Source organism: Monodelphis domestica, chromosome 2, assembly GCF_027887165.1.
Source record: "Monodelphis domestica isolate mMonDom1 chromosome 2, mMonDom1.pri, whole genome shotgun sequence".
In the NCBI taxonomy this organism is placed as follows: domain Eukaryota; kingdom Metazoa; phylum Chordata; class Mammalia; order Didelphimorphia; family Didelphidae; genus Monodelphis; species Monodelphis domestica.
In genome coordinates, this window is record NC_077228.1 from 154116250 (window position 1) to 154125434 (window position 9185).

Sequence of the window (9185 nt, forward strand, 5' to 3'; positions counted from 1 at the left end):
TGAAACTTCTCACTTCAAGAAAGAATCCTTCAAGAGAATGTAAATTTATCGAGGCCAGAAATTATTTCTTTTCTAGTGCCTAGAAGAGTGACTAGCACAGAGCAGGCTTTAGACAAAGATAAATTGATTCCTATTCCATCCTATTTGATTTGGATGTAAAACTCAGAAAGGGGATAGCTTTTCTAGAAACCTCACCACAAAAATCCTGGATTGCCTTTGGCTGGAAAGAGTTCCCGTTTTACCTTTTACAAATTAGAGGACAACCACTTTTCTGTTTCCAATAAATCTGACCAATGGCAGTGCCACTTTGGCATATGGAAGTGAAAGATCTTGCCTATTGCTTATGGGTGCTGCATAATGTTGAAACAATCTCCTTTCACCAGGTCAGTTCAGGTTCTAAGAGACACCACCTTGCACTCCTTTAACATCCCAAACCTAGCCACTTGAACCTTCAACCAAGAACTTATTCTAGCAATATCACCCACTCACATGCCCAACATATGCTCACGTCTGCTTGCATTTCCATAGATGAATGTCAGCTCAGAGTACTCAAACATGTCTAAACTATCTATACAAATCTACATGTTGGTATGTGCATGGGAACATGAGAGGCCAGGGGCAATGTGAGAGTTGCTCTCAGGGTTAGAAAGACCCTCCTCTGGCATATCCTGGTCTGCCTAACATAATTTCTCAGTGCCTTAGGGATCTCCCCAAGACTCTTAAGTTGCAGAATAGTTGCAAATCAGCATTAGAAGAGAAAAGTTCCTCTCTGGGAATTTTTTATACCAATGAATTTATATATATCAATGAAAAATATGCATATATATACATAAACCCATACTAGCTTCTACACACCAACACACACACACACACACACACACACACACACACACACTCTCCATCTCATGTTAATCACTGACTTAGGGAATGAAAGTCACTGTATCCTGAGGTCAAGCAAAAGAAGAGAGGGAAAATATCCATTTCATTCTGTTGCCTTGCCAATTAAAGAAAGGTTCAAAATGACAATTATCCAAGGGATATGCCTGACTAGCAACTCAGAGTTGCACCTTTTGTTGTTTTATTCCTTTAAATTTCTTGACCTGCATTTCAGGGACTATGTCTTATCTGTAAAATGATAAGAGATATTGGATAAAATGATCTTTAAGGTCCCTTCAGGTTTTAAACCTTGTGATGCTATGATTCCATTGAGGTATTTTCTTAGGACCTAACCCAAAAAGTTCAAGAGTAAAACCACTGTCTTTATTTTTATTTTAGACAATAATTTCATTTAATATCAAATGGGTATGGAGAATATAGGATTTGGTTTCCAAAATGAGACATCAATATGATGATGAAATACTATTGTGTTCTAAGGAATGATGAACAGGATGATTTCAGAAACAGCTGGAAAGACCTACATGAACTGATGCAGAGTGAAATAAGAAGAACCAGGAGAACATTATACACAGTAACAGCAATATTGTAGAATGATCAAATGTGATGGACTTTGCTACTAACAATAGATATACTATTACATATAATACAATGATCCAGAAGAATTCTGAGGGACTTTTGACAAAAGAATGCTATCCATCTCCAGAGAAAGAGCTGTTGGAATAGAAATGCAGATGAAAGCATATGATTTTTCCCTTGTTTATTGGGGTACATGATTTGGGGTTTTGGTTTTATAAATTATTCACTTACAAAAATGAGTACTATGGAAATGTGTGATAATACACATATTACCCAGATTGAATTGTTTGCCAGCTGTGGGAGGAGGGAGGTAAGAAAGGAAGGAGACAATTTGGATCATATAACTTCGGAAAACTTATGTGGAAATTTTTTATTAAAATAAAAATAAAATAAAATTCAAACTTATACATCAATAAAAGTATATTCAAGTATATTATTTTCTCATAGCTCCTGTCTCTCACCATCTTAATATAGATAATCTCTTATTTTGTAGAAAAAAAGGAAACAAGACAATGTCTTTGAAAAAAGTAAAAAAAAATCTCTTTTTTTCTTTTATCACTATTCCAATGGAAGAAAAAATAAAAAATAAAAAACCTGGTAACAAATATGCACAGTCAAGCAAACCAAATTCCTGTGTCAGTCATGAAAAAATTCTCTTCTTATTCTCTACCCTGAATCCACCACCTTGCTGTCTGGAGGTGAGTAGCATATTTCATCTTCAGACCTTGGGAAGAGTGAGTTCGTCATTACACTGATCAGCATCCTAAAACCTTTCAAAGTTATTTGTCTTCATAATGTTATTATGGTTCTCTTAAAACCAAAGTCTCTGGCAGCATGGAGTCTTAAATAATGTCATATACAAACACTGCGCTTCTTGAGGGCAGAGTCTGTTTTTGCTATCATTTCTATGCCCATTGCTTAGAACAGTATTCCTGGCACATAGAAAGTGCCTAATAAATGCTTGTTGGAGGAAGAGAATAATCATTAAAACTTATATCTCCATGCAATTGGGAAAACTATTAAATGAAATAATGAATGCTTGTTGACTTGATTTCCAGAATATAATGATGATAGTGGTGTGATTATAGTATTAATATTTTAAAAAGTTTTCCTAGGAGGCAGCTAGGTGACTCAATGGATTGAGAGCCAGACCCAGAGATGGGAGGTCCTGGGTAAAAAAATCTGGCCTTAGACACTTCCCAGCTGTGTGACCCTGGGCAAATTACTTAGCTCCCATTGCCCAGCCCTTACTGTTCTTCTGCCTTGCAACCAATACACAGTATTGATTCCAAGATGGAAGGAAAGGGTTTAAAAAACAAACAACTTTCCTAATCCTCCTTTTCTACAAATGCTAGTGCCAGTTCCAAGTCTGTAGTATTTATTTGGTCCATCCTTCTATATATACCTATTATCTCTCTCTTAAAGAATGCAAACTTTGTCAGAGTACAGAATCATTTCCTTCTTTGTGTTCATCTCTCCATTCCTGTACATAGTAGACACTTAATAAATGTTCATTTACTATTGATGAGCATCCCTGGAAAGATTCCCAGGGGAAAAAAATCCTGATGAGGGTCACAGAAGACTTGATTCTAGCTTTGCTACTAATTCTTCATGTGACCAATCGCAAGTCACTTAACCTGCTTGGGTTTCGAGTTTCTCATTTGTAAAATTGGATCATAATAATGGCTGTCCCATTTTCTTCATAGAGTTACTATGGGGTAAAGTTGAGAAATAAATATGAAAGTACTTTGAAAAGTTCTAAGCACTGCAGATATGAGCTAGAGTTCACTTCCATCAAAAGGGAAAGGAGAAAAAGGAACTGGAAAATATCCATATTAGCTCTTTTTAAAAAAAATACTTTCTGTCTTAGTATCAATTCTAAGATGGAAGAATGGCAAGGACTAGGCAACTGGGGTTGTGACTAGTTCAGGGTCACACAGCTAGGAAGTATGTGAGACCAGATTTGAATTCAGGTTCCTCCAACAGGCTTGGATCTCTATCCAATGTGCCCCTATTCATATTCATTCTTATAATAAGATGGCCATCCTTGTCACTGGAATTTGTCTACATTCTCCTGTTTTGGTCAGCGGGCACTGGTGTTGCAAATCACTCTTGCCAGACTAGACTGGCAAGATTGCACACCAAAATGGAAGTGACTAGGAATTATAAGCCTAGTTATATAAGAGTATTTAGTTTTCCTAAAAAAAAAAAAAAGAATGTGTTTTCTATAAGAGGGGAGCTGAGTGAGACATGGGGGTTGAAGGGTAGGAATGGGGGCAGGAATGCAGCTGCATTGATGTGGGACAGAACATCAGTGAGTCTGAGTCATCCCAGACAGAGGTGATCAACTCAGGAAATTTGAAAGTGATATTGAAACAAATTTGCATTTTTTCCTTTCAGGGGAACTCACTTACCCTCAGTTCCACCTGGATGTGCAATGCCAGCATTTGCATAGGTAATAATTAGTAGTTAGCAATGCATGCCTTTTGGTCCTTCTGTCTCCATCCTTTAGGCTGCTCAGTTTGTTGGTGAGAGCCCTGGCCTGGACTTTGGTATGGAAACTTGGATTTGGGAACTGATGCTTCTTATTTCCTAGCTGTGGGATTCCAGGCAAATTTCTTCACTTTGCTAAGCCTCTGTTTCCTATTTGTGAAATAAGGATTATTATAATGGGGCAGCTAGGTGACTTGGTGGATAGAGTACTGGGTCTGCGGTCAACAAGATTTGAATTAAAATCTCTCCTCAGATACCTACTAGTTGGGTGACTATGGCAAGTCACTTAACTTCTGATTGCCTGTTTCCTCATCTCTAAAATGAGGAGGATAGGAGCATCTGCTCTCCTGGGAAGAAACCTGGCCCACTTGATATGAGTCCACTCTCACCAAAGTCTTCACATTTTCATCTAGTATGATTTAATTACGTGCCTATCTATTATTTTTTGTCAGCCAGAGCAGATTGTCAACTGAAAGGGTTTGTGGTTTGTGTGAACTAATTAGAAACAGAAGATTTGGTTTGGAAAGAAAATAGTCCAATTTTTTTTCTCCTGAAATGTGTGGCAGGAATTAGAAATAAAATAGAATGCCATGATTGAAAAGGTTCCAGGCAGTTTTTCATTGTGATACACTCTCTCCCCAGGTTTTATCTTCCTGAACCATCCCATATTGTCCCACAACTATTTCATAGTCTTTCTGTTGGCTCTTGGGGCAATAGATGGGAATATTGGAAAATAAGAGCCAAATGACTAACTCTCCCACTGTATCAGTGCTGTGCTCCTGGATGTTAACTGACCTCCAAACCTATTTATTTATAGGTTTACCTATAAGGACTCCGTTTGGGAATTTCCATGCTTTCTGGTTCATGTGGCAAGCCCTGTGGTCCTTATACTTCCAGCCTCTTGGTTGATACAGGAACAACTTGCTCCCATTTTTCTCCATATGGAGAAATTATTAAAAATTAAAGTAAATCTGGGCAATGAGTTAGCATGGTGGATAGAGTGATGAACCTGGAGTCAGGAAGACCTGAGTTTAATGTGGCCTTAAATACTGATTAGCTCTGTGGTCCTGGGCAAGTCACTTTACCCCATTTACTTCAACTTCCTCATTTGTCAAATGAGCTGGAGAAGGAAATGACAAACCAGTTTAGTATCTCTGTCATAAAGAATTAGACACTACAGAACAACCACAATGTCAAACAGCTTCCATAGGATTTCAAAGAAGCAAAGAAATTGCTTGCTGGGGGCATAATTAGGAGTTTACCACTCAATTAAATTAAAAAACCATGTCTACTTCTTGCAAGGCACTGTTCTGGGTGCTGAGGCTATGAAAGAGAAAGGTGACAGTTCCAATACTCAAGGAGATTGCTTTCTCTTGTTTCTATATCACTTTCAAACTTCATTAGTTTAACTTTCTTTCACCACCCTTCTCTCTTTTATGAGGTGCCATTGAGAATAACCTGTTGAAATAAATGACTATTTATCTTATCTTCCTCCCAGGGTCCACAGATCATAGTGATGGTGTCCCAGACCAAGGTAGGGTGTTCTACTTGACAGAGAAACTAACTTTTATTTTTTAAAAAAATTTCCTATGGTTACATGATTCTTGTTTTCTCTCTCCCCTATTCTCTCTTGCCTCTAGGAATTGACAGGCAATTTCACTGTTATACATATATTATCACTCAAATTCCATTTTCATGCTATTCATGGTTTTTTTTTTTTTTTGGTCATTTCCAAACATTATTCATTGGAAACAAAGATCATTTTCTTTTCCTCCCCACCCCGCCTCCCACCACCTCTCCCATAGCCCACGTGCAATTCTACTGGGTATCACATGTGTTCTTGATTCAAACCCATTTCCCTGTTGTTGGAATTTGCATTAGAGTGTTCATTTAGAGTCTCTCCTCAGTCATATCCCCTCCACCCCTGTAGTCAAGCAGTTGCTTTTCATCGGTGTTTTTACTCTCACAGTTTATCCTCTGCTTGTGGATAGTTTTTTTTAGATCCCTGCAGATTGTTCAGGGACATTCCATTGCCACTAATGGAGAAGTCCATTATCTATTCATGTTTTAATAGAGTAATATTTTAAAACACCCCAAATCTTACACCAATATAAACAAGTGATAAATCATCTGTTTTTCTTCTGTGTTCCTGCTCCCACAGTTCTTTCTCTGGATGTGGATAGAGTTCTTTCTCATAAGTTCCTCAAAATTGCCCTGGATCATTGCATTGCTGCTAGTAGAGAAGTTCATTACATTCAATTGTCCTTCATTGTTTCGGTTACTGTGTACAACGTTCTCCTGGTTCTGTTAATTTCGTTCTGCATTGGTTCATGGAGGTCTTTCCAGTTCTTATAGAAATCAAGCAGTTCATCATTTCTTTATAGATCATATACAATAATTTGTTCAGCTATTCCCCAACGGTGGGACATCCCCACATTTTCCAATGTATTTTTTGCCACCACAAAGAGTGCAGCTATAAATATTTTTGTACAAACAGAACCTTTCCTATTAAAAAAATTTTTTTTTGGGGTACAAACCCAGTAGTAGTATGGCTGGATCAAAGGACATGCATTCTTTTAAATCCCTTTTGGCACAATTCCAAATTGCTTTCCAGAATGGCTGGACCCATTCACAACTCCACCAGCAATGCATTAGTGTCCCAATTTTGCCACATCCCCTCCAACATTTATTATTTTCCTTTGCTGTCATATTGGCCAGTTTTTTAGGTGTAGGTGTGAGGTTGTATCAGAAACTAGCTTTTCTTGAATCTAGATAATTATTCAATGAGTATTTTTAAAAAATCCTCACCTTCTGTCTTGGAATCAATATTAAGTTTTGATTCCAAGGCAGAATAGTGGTAAAGACTAGACACCTGGGGTTAAGTGATTTGTCTAGGGTCACACATATAGAAAATGTCTGAGTCCAGATTTGAACTTAGGTGCTCTCAATTTCAGGCCTGGCTGAAGCTACCTAGTCATCCTTAAAGTTTTTATTCTACAGATGAGGAAACAGAGGTTCATAAGGAAGAAAGAAACATGATCATTGGTTCAAACACACTTATTTCTTCTACTCCAGTTAGATGAATTTTCTTTCTTTCCTTCAAATACTTCTGTTCTTGCCTCCAGACAGCTTCCTACACCATTTCCTTGCCAGGACTAGGCTCCTTCTGTACAACTATTGAATATCCCTTCTCAAACCTTGCTTTCCCAAAAGAATCTTCTCAGTGGTGGCAAAGGGCATCCTGGACATCTTCCTTCCCTTGTGCCCACTTCTGTGGCATTCTTCAGCAAGTAGGGGCCATAATAATCAAATAAATGAGCAGTTTTTGCAGTGGCTTCACAAAATAAGTATTTGGAGTTGAGGGACAACTATATCTCGGAGGCTTCCTGATATACCAAAGTGGCAATATATGTGTAAGGACTTAGAAATGCTAAGATGCTTGAGCAAATAAGATGTTTTTTTTATTCTCTAAAGATCTCAAAGAGAACTTCTATTTCTTCACACAGCTAAGAGCACTTCTAGGTGGCCAGTGTCAGATTATATTTTTAAAAATCAACTCTATAAAAAATGTGAATAGAATGCTCTTTGGCTCAAACTGGGTCTCTAGTGCCCCACTTGGTGGGTGGCGAGGGCAGTCCACCTGCACTATGCAGGTTTCTAGTGTGTTCTGAAATGAACTTGGACTTAGATTCCAACATTCTTCTGGAGGAAGGAAAGAGAGTAAGCTAAACAATTGTGCTCCTGGGTAAGACTCCAGCAGATTTTCATTTGTCTCATAGTTGTGGTTATGGTAGTTAAGCTATAATAGTAGTCCTGTTAACAGAGAATTAAGCAAATACATATGGATTTCTTCAACTGCCTCTTTTGCTCTGCTAAGATGCCTGGCAGTCAGAAATAAAAACCATATGGCATTGTTCTTTGGCCATTTTCTCTAGTTCTTTCCTGATCAATGATTGAAAATATATTTGATTAAAGACCTACTATGGAGGCAGGTGGGTGACTCAGTGGATTAAGAGACAGGTCTGGAAATGGGAGGTCCTGGGTTCAAATTTGACCTAGGGTATTTTCTAGTTATGTGACCCAGGGCAAGTCACCTAACCCCATTGCTTAGCCCTTCCTGCTCTTCTTCCTTGGAACCAATACACAGTACTGATTCTAAAATGGAAGGTAAGGGTTTAAAAAGATTCTACTATGTATCCTGGTACATAGTATCACTATACCAGATACCAAAGAACCAGAAATAAGAAAATTTCTGTCCACAAGGTTGTTATATTCTAATTGGAGGAGATAAGGCAGATAGAAGAGAGGTTGTCAGGAAAGGGAAATTTGTCCTAGAAAGTCACAATCAGTCACTCAGCCAGTCAACAAGCATTTATTGAACTTAATATAGCCAGGCATCATCCTGAAAAGTGGAAATACGAAGAAAGGCAAGACAGGAGTCATGTTTTTAATGGGAGAGACAATATGCAAAAACAATTGTACATATTAGATAAATACAATGAAAACTTAAGATAACCAGAAAAATCCTCTTTGACCTTGAAAGCTCTTCCCAACCTTCCTAGTATTCTTACATTTTTCTCCCCACCTTTTCCAGAGGTCCAGTTAGTAAAATTCTCTCTAGTTTGTCCTGTGTGTATCTCATACATACATACATAGTTTGCATATTGTCTCCCTCTGTAGAATATAAACTCCCTGAGGGCAGATACTTTTTTATTTCTTCAGTGCTTAGTGCCATGCCTGACACAGTTGTTGTTTAATAAATGCATGTTGTCTATTTATAGAATCTCAGAAGGAAGGCACTAGCAGTGCAGGGAAATACCAGGGAAATCCTCCTGTAGAAACTGGGATTTGAGCTGATTCTTAAAGGAAGAGAGGGAAGTCAGGAGTCAGAACTGAAGAGAGAAAACATGCCGGGTGTGAGGGAACAGCCAAAGCAGGATTGAAAGATGGATTATTGTGTTTGAGGAATATTAAGACAGTCAGTGTCACTGGATTGTCATATCACAGAAGAACACTGGAAAGTTAGGAAGGGGCTTTAAATGACAAACAGGATTTTATAATTGATTCTAAAGGTAATAGAGAACTGTTGGAGTTTACTGAATAGGGATGGTGGTGATAGGGTCAGATCTGCCCTGGAGAAAATTTGTTTTGGTAGCTGAGTGGAAGATGGATTGGAATGATGAGAGATTTATAGAAACCTTCTAGACCTCTTGTTTAGG

General features: G+C 38.1%; 1 long non-coding RNA gene across 2 annotated transcripts in view; it reads left to right on the forward strand.

Annotated features, from left to right (window-relative positions):
• LOC103098235 (uncharacterized) overlaps positions 1-5458 on the forward strand; it is a 45128-nt gene extending 39670 nt beyond the window's left edge. Inside the window, exon 5 of one of the 2 annotated variants that reach the window (XR_008916253.1) lies at positions 3874-5458. This is a non-coding gene — a long non-coding RNA (uncharacterized LOC103098235). Of the gene's footprint in view, positions 1-1374; positions 3835-3873 lie in introns of those variants that run through there. The other variant, XR_008916252.1, reaches the window with a different exon arrangement.
• The last annotated feature ends 3727 nt before the right edge of the window (positions 5459-9185 follow it).